The sequence below is a fragment of the Pezoporus wallicus genome, unplaced genomic scaffold (genome assembly GCF_028554395.1).
Source record: "Pezoporus wallicus isolate ANWC-B61680 ecotype Strahan unplaced genomic scaffold, APGP_CSIRO_Pwel_v1 contig_8042, whole genome shotgun sequence".
NCBI classification, from domain to species: Eukaryota; Metazoa; Chordata; class Aves; order Psittaciformes; family Psittacidae; genus Pezoporus; species Pezoporus wallicus.
In genome coordinates, this window is record NW_026639380.1 from 1645339 (window position 1) to 1657758 (window position 12420).

General features: G+C 36.5%; 1 protein-coding gene across 3 annotated transcripts in view; it reads left to right on the plus strand.

Annotated features, from left to right (window-relative positions):
- Positions 1 to 12420, plus strand: part of CHRM3 (cholinergic receptor muscarinic 3) — a 273490-nt gene that overhangs the window by 76403 nt on the left and 184667 nt on the right. For 2 of the 3 annotated variants that reach the window (XM_057414522.1, XM_057414523.1), the window contains exon 2: positions 2795 to 2904. The exons of the other annotated variant lie outside the window; for it this stretch is intronic. The gene's annotated coding sequence lies outside the window, so the exon portion shown is untranslated. The remainder of the gene's footprint in view (positions 1 to 2794; positions 2905 to 12420) is intronic. 3 annotated transcript variants of the gene reach the window in all.

Here is a 12420-nt window from a genome sequence, read left to right on the forward strand (position 1 = left end):
CATGAATCCAGGAAAAGATCTTTATTTCATTCTCGGAGACCATCTGACTATTTTTGTACTCTGCTGACCTTAGAACCTCTGCTCTCAGTGCAGGCTGCCCCTTGTGCTGGAGGTGGTAACAAGTGCCAGGCCCTGTGCTTGTGCTGGGCACTGCTTACCTTGCAGTGCCTGGCTGCAGGGATATGCCATACCTATATAATGCTGATGCACAGGGCCTCCTGTTTTTCATGTAGCTGTATGTATGACTAATTTCAACCAGATGTTTTGTATTCATTGAAGTCACAAATAAATTCGTACTGTCTACCTGTGCCACTTAAGTGCTGGCAATAGATCAAGACCCTGGCTAGAATGAGGAGATTTTTAGTTGATTGCATTTCAGGTGTTTTATACCTTTCGCTGATGTTAGCAGGGTCCTTAAAAAGCTTCTGTATTGTGAATAATAACTCATTGGGTTTGTGTGTACACAAAAAAAGAAATACAGCATTAATGCATGCAAGGTTTATTTTTCTTTGTATTGTTAAAGTATTTGAAAACATAGAAGTCTTTTTATGGCTTTTGGTTTTATGGACAGTCAAAATACCAAGGAAGGCCAAAACTTGTATTGTTTTGGCTCTGCAGATGTCTGCTTGAAGGATTAAGGCTGTCAGCAGAATGTGTAAACACCATTTCTAGCCTTTTAAGTTGGTCACTAAAGCATCTTTAAGAGCAGTTTGAGAATTTAGTCCTGCATGACAAAGCTCTCAATCATGTGACGAAATGATGGTCAGGGTCTTCTCTTAAAATGTTTTAGTAACTTTGCAGTTCACAGTAGTAAGTCACTTCTCTTATATTTGAGATGCAGTGATTGAACATGCATCTGTAACTAGTCCATGGACTTATAAAATCAAGTTTACTTTAACTGCGAGTTTACCTCAAGTTAAGAAGGGGTAATTATTTAAACAAGGGTGTAGTTATTCAGAAATTATATTGTCACTGTGATCTGCTTAAAGTTGCTGATTTTTTTCTGAATAAAGCTTGATCCTACTTGAAAATAGGTAATTTTGTCCTTGCCCTTTGAAACAACATTGGAAAATGAATACAGAAATGTTTTTAGAAGAACATGCACAGCAACAGCTACTGTATGTGAATAGAATGCCTTTTCCTAAGCATATTCGATTTGACTTTCATATAGGTCTCCACCATGCTAAGAGTATTCTGATGTTTTGGACAATGAAGAATTTATTTCCCTTGTACAATGAATCTGCTGTCCATCTAGTTTTCACAAATTTACGTATTATTTGACTGAGCTTATAATTCAGCATTTCTGATTTTTTTTTGTGGGGGAGAAGGCAGAATGGAAAGGTGAAATATTTGGATGGGTCATGTAGCTGCCCTTAAACAGAATTCAGATGTAGAATTTCAGCAGAAGGGGTGGGAAAGAAAGGCATGATGCAGACAAAAATAATCTGTGCAAAGTAGTCAGAAAATTATATTTTACCTAAGCTTTTCTTATTTCAGGTGAAAAGAAAATTCCATTTTAAGATCTCCACAGTTCTGTGGAAAATGTAAAACCCAGTTCAGAGAGATCATTGAAATTTCATTCTGTATCTGAAAATCATGGTTTGGAACCAGTCACTTTAAAAATGTTCAGTGAAAGAGGAATCGCTGTGCTGGAATCACATTTTCACTTTAGTGTTGACTTAATTTTAAGCTAAGATTTGAGTTTAAATAAAACTGTAATAAAAAAAAGCTTCTCTTAAGAGGAAATATTTAAATCTGAAACTACTGAAATGGGATGCTTCAAAGGTGGTAGAATGCTCTCATCCATTTTTGCTTTGAGGAAAAAAAGGCCCAAACCAACCAACCAACCAGCCAAAAACCCCCAAATAAACCCAGATTTGTCAAATTTTCAGTTTGAGATAGAGTGTAAGTTGCTGCCCCTTATGGGAATTTGGAGGAATGATGAAAGAATGGTTCTGTAATTTTTTTTTTCCAAAAAGCTCTATTTTTATTCAGTGAATAAAGATGAATTTTAGCTCAGCTTTTACCTCAGCTGCTTGACCTGGAGCCTGCCTCTCTTACTTTTCTGTCCATCATCTGGGTCTGAAAATTAGACTTTGAGGGTAGATCCTCTGATGAGCTTTGTATCACTCTGATCTTTCTGTTCAGTGAAATAGAAGCAAAGAATTAATAATAATTAGTTAATAATTGCTGTTGATGGGATGATGAGTGTTCCTTGTTCTCTGTGCACTTCTAACCCAAGTTAAGCGGTGTACCTTGTCTTAGAGGTATTGGTGTTATCACCCGCCCGCCGGCGTGTGTGCTGCGTACATGTTGCGCTTTTCCTCTTCACCCAGCTTTGTACCTAATTCTGGAGAGTGGATTTTATGCTTTGGTGGAAATTACACTGTGAAGTCCTGCATAAAATAAAAAAAAATTATAAAAAATAAAATAATAAAATAGATCTTGAAAACATTTTGAGTAAAATGCTGTCCTGGGTCCAGCAAATGCTGCTGGATAAGACTGTTGTCAAACAGCAGGGAATAAAGGGTCTGAATGCTTAAAAGTCAGCTGAAAGCCAAAAAACCTGCAAAATATTTGCAAATTAAGTATCTGAGCAAGATACATTGCAGTGGTTGTGCAAGAAGCTTTTGCTGAATGGAGGTGATATGTAACAGGATCTTTTCTAACTGTGTTTTTGTCTTTTTAAAAGTATGCTTTAAAGAGCAGTCAAACTGTATTTTAAGTAAGGAACACTCAGTTTTCACTATTTCAGGGTCTGATCATCTTTTGTGTGTTTTTTGTTGTTTTAAAGCTCTTGACGGTTATGGCCAAATCTTTCATCAGCATATTGTATAATGAGCTACCCATTGGATGATTTACAGTCATCTGAAACATGATACATACTTCTCTTCCTTGTCCATGGTAAGTGTTGTGCCTTTGCATACCTATTAAATACTGACTTTCAGAGAAGGAACTACAAATTTGCAGTGACCTGAGTTGGATGTTGTTCTCACTGTTTTCATATGTTAATTTACTGAATAAATTTAAAAAAACAGGTCTTTGTCCTAAGCTGTTTGAGGATGTTTTAAAACTTAAAAAAAAAACCAACTTTTTTTTCTATTATTTTAGAGCTGTGCAAACATCCTGATACATAGCTTGAAATGCTCTTTCAGCTTGAAAGCATGCTTACCTCCATGCAGAGTATCTTATTTCAAAATAGGTTCCAGCCAAATGTTTTTTTTGCTATGACACATACCACAATGCATTCAAGAACAAAATAACTATAACTGTTAGAAATATAATTCAAAACACAGGGAAAAATAAATTAGTGAAAATATTTAGAAGGAAGTTTTCAGTTTTATTTTTGCACTGCTTCTGTGTTTTGTGCCTGCAGTTAATCTGATTATAGTATCTGTGAGCAATGTTAAGTATTGTATAAACAATAACATTAAAAGCAAGGCTCCTCATAATATAACTGAGCTATCACTTCTGATTTACAGTGTCCAGACACGCAATAATGAGATCCAAAGCACTGGTTCATTTGGCTAAACACATTGACAAACCAAATTTGGATATCAAAATGTTCCACTGACTGCTCTTTAACACAACAGAAATAGCAGCCCAGTCTCCTGTCGAAATATCAGGTTAAGCATTTGATGTTAAAATCCCCACTGTCTTGATCTTCTCTTTAAGTGTTTTGACATGGCTCTTCTGTCAAAGTTTGTGAATGGTGCTGTATTTTCTGGAATAGTTGCTTAGCCATTGTTAAAGTCTGTTTATGTTTGTTACCTTAAGTCTGTGGCTAGGGTTCAAGTTAGAAAAGTAGAGAAATGCAAGCATTGAGAATAGAAGAGGCGAATTAATGGCATTAGTCAAAGCCATTCTTGTGACATGCTGAAGTACTATAATGAGGTAAGACAGAGACAATATAGTTTCCAGAGGTGTGTTTACACATGATAATGGAAAAGATGTGTTTAAATATTCCATATAAACTGATAGAGATATTTTATCAGCAAAACTGTTTACTGTTATTTTTGGTGGAAGTAGGTAATTACACACTGAAATGAACAGACATATAGCATCTCTTTTTCATCTTTTGGAGGACATCTTCTGCTTGTCTATGTTACCAATTTCAGCTGGCTTTGCACTTCAAATGGTACATCTCCCAGATGTTAACCATACAAGTTTGAAACCAGGGAGCCAAATAAATAGCAAAGAAAACATCGCCTCACTTGTTTCCACTAGCAAATTATTGAGGGGGGGGAGAGGAAGGGAAGAGGTAAAGGTATTGTTTTGGGTTATCTAACACCTGTTAATTCATTGAGGCAGTTCCCTGGGTATTCACTGAGTTCTGCGTTGTTCCTTAACCAAGCTTTTTATTTGCTGAATTAGCCAATTTGCTTCAAAAACTTGACCTTTTCTTCTCTTCCTTATCATCAATGTGCCATACATTTTTGAGCCTGTTTTTGCATCCTGAATGTTCATTGATTCATGATGAAATAAGGGCTTTGTAACAAGTCTGGTGAAATAGCTAACTTCTTTAAACAGAGAATAGGATGTCTATCCCACATGCTTAAACACTGCAGGATTTTGTCTTCTTTTCCAGAGGTCCACTACACCACATTTTACGGCAATTATTTTCTCTGTCCACCAGCATGAGAACAGAATCCAGTCCACAGTGTTTCCTTTGTGGCCAAACTGAAAAAAATACCTGTGATGATGTCTTAAATTGTTTAAGTAATGCCACTCTATGTTGCCCTGATTAAAAAATGACAAAAAAAAGAACAAGCAAAAAAAAACAAAAAAGAAATCCAAACCAAAAACCCCCAAAAAACAACCCAGCCCAAAAATACCCAGCAGCAAAAACACACCCCCCCCCCGCTTGCTTTGGCAGTCTTATTTGTAAGATTTGTTCCTCTCTGCAGTCAAACTCTTCAAGAAAAGAGCACATGTGTGTGTGAGGGCGTCTTCATCCCCTTCTCACTATGGTATGCACTCAGAGATCATTTAGACTCTCAAAAGCCCAGTGAGTTACCCCACTGCTTTTTTCTAACCAGATGAAAGCTAAGGTGGACATTAGGGGTAAACTGAATGTCACCATGCGTGATGTGAAACTTAGAGGATTTTCTACCCGTTTTTCAAAACAGTAACCTATGTTTAGAATCTGTAAAATGATAATAATCTAGTTTGTTCCTAAATTGTATACTCCATTAACCTAGACCAGGGAAGCCTACTATAGAAAGATATGTTAATATGATGAAGTTAAGCTTTTAGAGGAGATGGTGGGTTGTAGGAAGAACTTACTTGTTCCAGCTGATACAAACTTCGACAGTTTTTTTGTGGCTGGAATGCAAGCAACAGCAGTGATAAAAAGTGGAAAACCTAAACTGTTTCATGTATGTTGAGAAACTTCATATGGTATTCTAATACTGAAAGGATTCTTTTAAAGATGCTGAGTATGTAAAGTCAGCACAAGATGACAAAGAAACAACAAACTGCAGAAGCCAGGTGCAGTCTAAGAGACATTTATGACAATTAAAAAGAGAATATATAAAACATCTACAAACAAGATAAGTGGTTCAGACTGTATGTTAAGTTATAACTCTCATTACAAAATTGCACACTGAAAATAAGTCTAGGAAGTTCAATAAAAAACTGTAGCAGGTATCCCAAAGTCCTAATAATTTCCAGCTGTATTTTCTGAGTGCTTGAAGTCATTTAATTTGAAGTAACAATATCAACAACTGCTAGGTTAGTGTTGCAGTTCTGTTAAATGACTTTAAAAAAAACCCACACAAAGTCAACAGGAAGAAAACATGGAGGAAGTCTAGCCCTGGACCTCACTTTCTCAGCTCAAAATAATCTGTCAGAAACTATGTACTGAAACCTCCTATACCAACATTAAGTAATGAACTTGGTTTTTGGGTGTTTCTGCTTCTGAACTCTTGGTTCAGGCTGTGATAACGCCTCCTTGCATTATCTTGCATTATCATACTTTGCAGAGTAACAGAAGTGCTCCTTTTTAACTGTAAAGCATCATTAATAAGTACTAAAAACAATCAGGTTTTGTTATTTCTGTTGCTTTCTCCTTATTGTGGAAATTCATAGTTCTCTAGACAGCCACTGGTTTTGCTTAGAGCCCTGGTTCATCAGAGTTCATACAGATGCATTCCATGAATCTGGGTCCATCTTGCCATGCCACTGGCTAACTGGGCTGTCTGAACACTTCACAGGCTTCGTGTGGATGCCAGAATAAATGGCATAGCAGGTACACTGAGAGAATCAAAATGAAGCATGCATTATTTATGGAAGTAATCACAGTCCTACTGAAACGTATCCTGAACCGAATTGCCTGCAGCTAATGAACAGAAACAAAAGAATAACTGTTAGTGTTTGACGTGAAAATTTCTGGTTTGGATGAATTTAAACTAGGTTTTTAATGCTACGTTGGTACATGCATATAAAATAAGAACTCCCCTTTGCCCTTTTACTCACATTTCTACACACTTCTGTGTACTTTATTTTCGGGCCAGTACTGTGATCCAGAAGGATTGCACTATGTCAAAAGTCTTAAATAAATTATGCCCCAGAAGCTTCAAAAGCCACAGAGAAACTAGCCTCAAAGTCAGGTATTGGTTAATAGAAGTCTGAGTAGCCTGAGAGGCATTACTGCTGGTGTGCTGTATACTAATGATTTTCTATTAGTAGAGAATCTTGACTAATGATTCTCTATCAGCGTGTCCTGATTGATGTGCCAGTCAATGGATCAGTGCGTCATTTTATTTCCTCTTAAACAGCATCCTTCCAACCTGAGTGTGGTAGGATTTGGCTTTAAATGAACTGCTGCAAACAGTTTCTTTATCTGAATGGAGACAGGAAAACATTTTCATTTCCTATAGGTTTGAATTGGTGCGTAGTTTTCTTCTGAATTCATAAACTATTTGTGCCAAGGAACTAACTGTGGGCTTTTTACATTTTTTTAAGAATAGTAAATTCTTGGAATGAGAAGAGGCTCTGTGGTAACACTACTGCTGTGTTTAAATTCTATATTCTTTATTCTATATTCTGTAACTGCACTTAAAGAAAGTGCTGGGTTTAAAGCTCCAGCAAACTTACTTAAAAATATATTCAACAAATTAATATTTAATTTTTAGCCTTTCTACTGTGCTGCCATAAAAAAGGAATGGCAGCCATTTTCTACAAAAGACTCAGGGCTTGCTAGCTTTATTAGTGTAAAAAAAAATCAGAAACACATGCAAATATCAGTAAACTGATTATTTGGATCTGTCCTTAGGATATTAATCTAGGTTTTTTTGCTCGTTAACAATTAGCAACATCAGAATATAATGCAAGTACTTCAGATCCGTTTGGGTTTTTTATTTTCCTGCTATGAAGGTAAAGTTTCCAATGGAAGACCAAGGTGCAGTACAGAACTATCCAAACCCATTATCAGTTTGGTAGAGGAAGATCCTGGAAAGCTGGAAGGCTTTTAATGGTGTGTGATCTAGGAGTGTCTTATCAGTGATCAACTGCCTTTGGTGCCTGAGTAGCCGCAACTCCTTCCCTCAAAGTTAAACTCTGTTGAGCTACAGGAAATTAATGCGACTGCTTCAGTCAGATCTTTTTGAATGGAGAGGACTTTACTTTGGATGATCTGTAATTGAGTTGATTTTACCCATTTATGTTCTCACACTGGCATGCTCACAGCACTGAAATATATGTCCAGGTGATCTGGCCAGCATCGCTTCTGTGCAAGCCTGGAGGCCAGGAGATGTCAACATTTGTGTCCTCACCTCTCTTGGATTCTACCTTGCTGGTGGCAACAGATGAGTTTTGGGAAAACTGATGTAGGACCCAAAGGTTGCTATATTTTGATCATTCACTTCAGAATTTTGCTTACTTCAGTCTCGGTAAGTGTTAAGCAAATCTGCTGCCAGTGTTCTCCTTTCATGTTTCTCCGGGTAGCTGGGCTGGCAGGAGGAGGAGGCAGCAGCACATGGCATCACTGCATAGGGTGTTGCCTCTTCTGACCTGCAGCAGCCTGGTTTGCAGCATAATTAATTACACAGTTTTAATTCTGGATACCTAGCTTGAGGAAAATATGCTAAATGGTTATGAAAATAGAAGACCTTAAACTTACGTAGGATTAATCACCCAAAAATGTGCCTAGAAAATGTAGAAAATAAAACTTTGTTTCTTTTTTAAGAATAATTAAATATATCCATCTCCTGTTTGTTGGACATTGAGTGCTGGAGTAGGGTGATGCTTATTGTATCCCTGAGAAGCCAGAATTTGGTAACCCCCAGAGTTTCTCACAGAAAAGATTCAATAGGGACATCTGAAATAATGATAATAATTAAAAAGAATGCTGCTTAGAGTAATTAGTATTCTTTTTTCTCTTTGCTCTTTCATAGTTAGCAGGCAAAGTTCCTTTCTTAATGCTTATTATTTTGGGGCTTTTGGAGGTTTATGTTGCATAAATACGTATGTTGGAACTAGATTTTTATATGAGCATAATTCTGGAGTAATTAAGATATTTAAAGCTATGTGGCCCCAACTGTGGGGGAGGAATGCAGGCTGTTGTAACTGTTTAACACCCTCCCTCCCCCCTCCCCAGCCTCTCCCCCAAGTAATCTAAATAATTAGAATGCATGTGAGTATGTACAAAGCTCAGGGACACATTACCTGTAAGAGGGCTTCTCCCACTCCAGGCAGGACCATTGCCCACCCTGCTGATGGCAGTCACAGCTCTGCCCTTGCTAGGGCTGGATGCCCATCTCCTCACTCCCTACACGCGCTGGAGGTTATTCTGTGTCACAACTCCCCCTTGGCACCTGCAGAATGTCATGACTAAAAAGGTCTTTCCAGCTAGAGACTCTGCCATCAGCCATGTCGGCACTCCCCCTGATTTACTCTCAGTTGTGTATTTGCCAGTGGGACCTCTTTGGCAACCAGCAAGTCACTGATGAAACCAATGAACAATATAGGCAGCTGAAAATTAGCTTTGCTATGAGTATGAATTAATTGTTAATTTTAAATTATTTTCAACATACTAATTTCATCATATAATTTACATAATATCATAGGGACAGGTGCCTGAATTAAGCATAGTCATTTTAAGAGTCATTCAAAAAGTAACTTCACAAAACACATGTATAAAATATGTAAGAATCACTGTAAGACTTCCAAGTGATCAAATGCTTACAATACCTCCTCTAACTTTGATTATTCTCGTAGCCAGCATCAGCAATAGAAGAAATGGGGGAGTGAGGAAACTGGTAGAAAAGGCAAGCTACTGAAAAGCAATTTGCATAGCTCAGGGAAACAAAATCTAGGCTTTTGAAAGGACTAATGAAGTACTTGAGAAAGGGAAGAAGGAGATTCATGAGTTTAATTCATGCTGTTACAGCAGGCATCTACAGTTGAATTCTGCATTCATTGCTTTTAGATGAGTTCTATATTAAATCTGAGTGAATGTATTCAGAAATCTAGATAAGAGTTTGTTTGGGTTTTTTTTCCTTTTACTGTTGTAAATAAAGCCATGCAGATGTTGGCAATTTGTTAGCTTAGATAGAACTCACTAAGATTAGAATCAGTGCAGACTTTTAGAGGGAGATCAGGCACGTTTTTTGACAGAATACTGTTTGTAGACTGTTCACCTTTTCAGACTCTCTGGTTACACTGAAATAGTATTGGATACCCTTCTTTACCAGAAAATTAAGAAAGTTGGAATAAACCAGCATAAAATCCTCAGAACTTTCAGGAGTGTCTTTTGCAGAGTTGCTTTTGACAAAAGAAACTTAATCTTTAATACTCTTCTGTGATACTTTTAATGTCTGTTTTTCTTAAAAATATGTAACACTTCCTCTTGTCTTTCATCTCATTTTATTTCCCTTTCTATTATATTGTTTTCTACAGCTTTATATAATCATGTCTTCTGACTGCATTTTATATGAATTAAATGCATTTTACAGTGGCTTGTAGCAAGTAATCTGGGCTATAAACTGGGTAAGCATTTCTCTTGGCAAAATTTTTCTGCTAAATTATTTTCTCAACTGCTGCAGTGAATAGATTTGGTATCAAAAGTAGTTGTTTCCTATGCTAATATTAAGGAAATAATCATTTAGATACATGAAAATACTGATTTTGAATAATTGGTGCCACTGGCTTAGTGAGACATGGTATTAATTATTATAAGAATTAACATGCTGTTATATCTCAGTGTTTATTTTCTTTGTCATTAACCAATGTCTTTTTTTCATGTGTGGTGTATATGTATGTAGACATGCACATATATATACAAAAGTGAAAGAATAGTTTAAATTATACAGAGACTTTGAAAAAAGTAGTTGTTTGGAGGGAAAAAGGATCATTCTTTTATGAGAGATGAGCAGACTTGGAAACTAATTTCTTTCCTTTAAAATAAAACTTTTTCTTTCTTTCTTTTTTTTTTTTTTTAAACGGGATGCTTTATCTGTGTTCTGAATCCATTACTTTGAATATTTTACTCCATAGATCTTTATAATAAAGGTAGGATTCATCTGGTGTTTCTCAGTTGTCAGCTGGGGAGAGGCAAGCAACTCCAGAAGGCATTTCCTCTCTTACGTCTATCTTAGACACTTATCTTAGAAGGGGATACATTACTCTCTGGAGTTGGCTGTGCATGCAATATTGTTATTTCTTATTTTAAAAGCAGGCCAAGATAAGCCTGAAGAGCTCAGTGCTTCCTCTAGTTCTTATTATTTTGTTGGAACTATAGCAATTGCATCTCTGGAGCGACTGCACTTGTTCAAGTGGATTCTACCTTTCAAGTACAAAAAGGCACTCTCAAAATGATAGAAAATTTCAGGCCAGAAGATACAGTACTTCACCACTGTTATTATGTAGCATAGTGAAAAGGAAAAAAAAAAGAAAGTCTCAGGTTTACTAGTATTTAATCCAAATTGGTGGTGTTCTTCAGATCTTTTATTTGCTTGATGGTTTGACAGTCACAGAAATAACACACTTGCCACGTTGGATTCTACCTGCTGCCTTTTTACATTTAAGCAGAATGTTAAATTTATTAAAACTAGGAGTTTGCAACAAAAAGATCAGGAGAAGCAAGTTTTTTTTAAACTATTTTCTTTCTCTATGTTACTGTGAAAAGTTACATATATTAATAATACTCATTTAAGTAGTTTGTGCAATATAATTTTTCTTATTGAATCTTGCTGCCTCTTTTCTAGAAAATCTTAATCTGTTATTTTGTTGGAATTTTTTTTATTACCCTGTTTTGGGAAAGCTCGTACTGCTTGTTGCCTTTCATTTTGCCTATATTGACTGAACTAATAAAAATCTTTGCCTCTGTTATATTCTTTTGCCTTATACAATATCAACTATGAAAATACGGTGATGCTTCAGTGTAGCTTCAAACCAGAGTCTTGCCTGGTTTTATTCACATTTGCTTTTATCCAAATATCTTTAATTCTAGTGTCTTTGCCATGTCCTCTTTAGGAAGATAGGACATGGAAACATGAGTTTAGCATGTTTACTCATTTGTAGTTTTCCATGGATTAGACAGTCTTCATTTCCTCAAGTGAAATGGGCATTGTGGTGCTCTGTTAAACGGTCAGCATTTCACCATAACAGTGTGAGCATTTTAGTGGTGTTGGAATTATTTCCCATTGGAGAATATATAGATTTATTCAGGACTTAATACTTACAGTCTGAGTTTCATCTTCAGCCAAGAGAAGTTAATGGCTTGACTCTGCATTATACCAGACCTTCTTGTATAGTTCTAATTAGTCAATGCCATGCTTAAACCTGAAACCTTTTGGATAAGAAATTACAGGAAGGTGTCAACCATTTGTACTAATAAAAGAAAATGTGCCATTTGGGTTTATCCTGACCAGATTTGAGCTTGTATAACATCTTGCGTAATAACCTTCTTACTACATTTTAATTATATAGTCTGCCATTGTTTAATTCTCCCTCTAAGCTGTTTTGTTGCTTGGCTCAGTTGAACAGCTGCTGTATTCCCTCCTCCTGGTGGCTTTGCTTCAAATACCTGGAAAAGAGTGATTCTTCTTAGAAATAGGTAGCACCACTGTAAAATGTAAGAGGTGTATTTAAAATATCTCATATTCTGTTTCTTCCTGTCTCAAAGACTGTTGAAACTTTGGCTTAAGGAGACAGCATTTTTCATGTTCAGAAAATCATTTAATTGCTTTATAGGCTGCCCAGCTACACAGCTATCAGAGTGCCTGAAGGCTTTAGAGAGAGGATTTGTGGGTGTGATTATACTCAGGGGAGAGGAAGGAAGTGAAGGATCTGCCTCAAAGTGATGAATCCTTTGGGAATTGATGCATCAAACAACCTTTCCAAAAAGAGCCTGAAGCAACACATTAGTATCTATAGCAGGTGATGCCAGTGAGTCTGAAAAGCTCAGATTAAATGAAT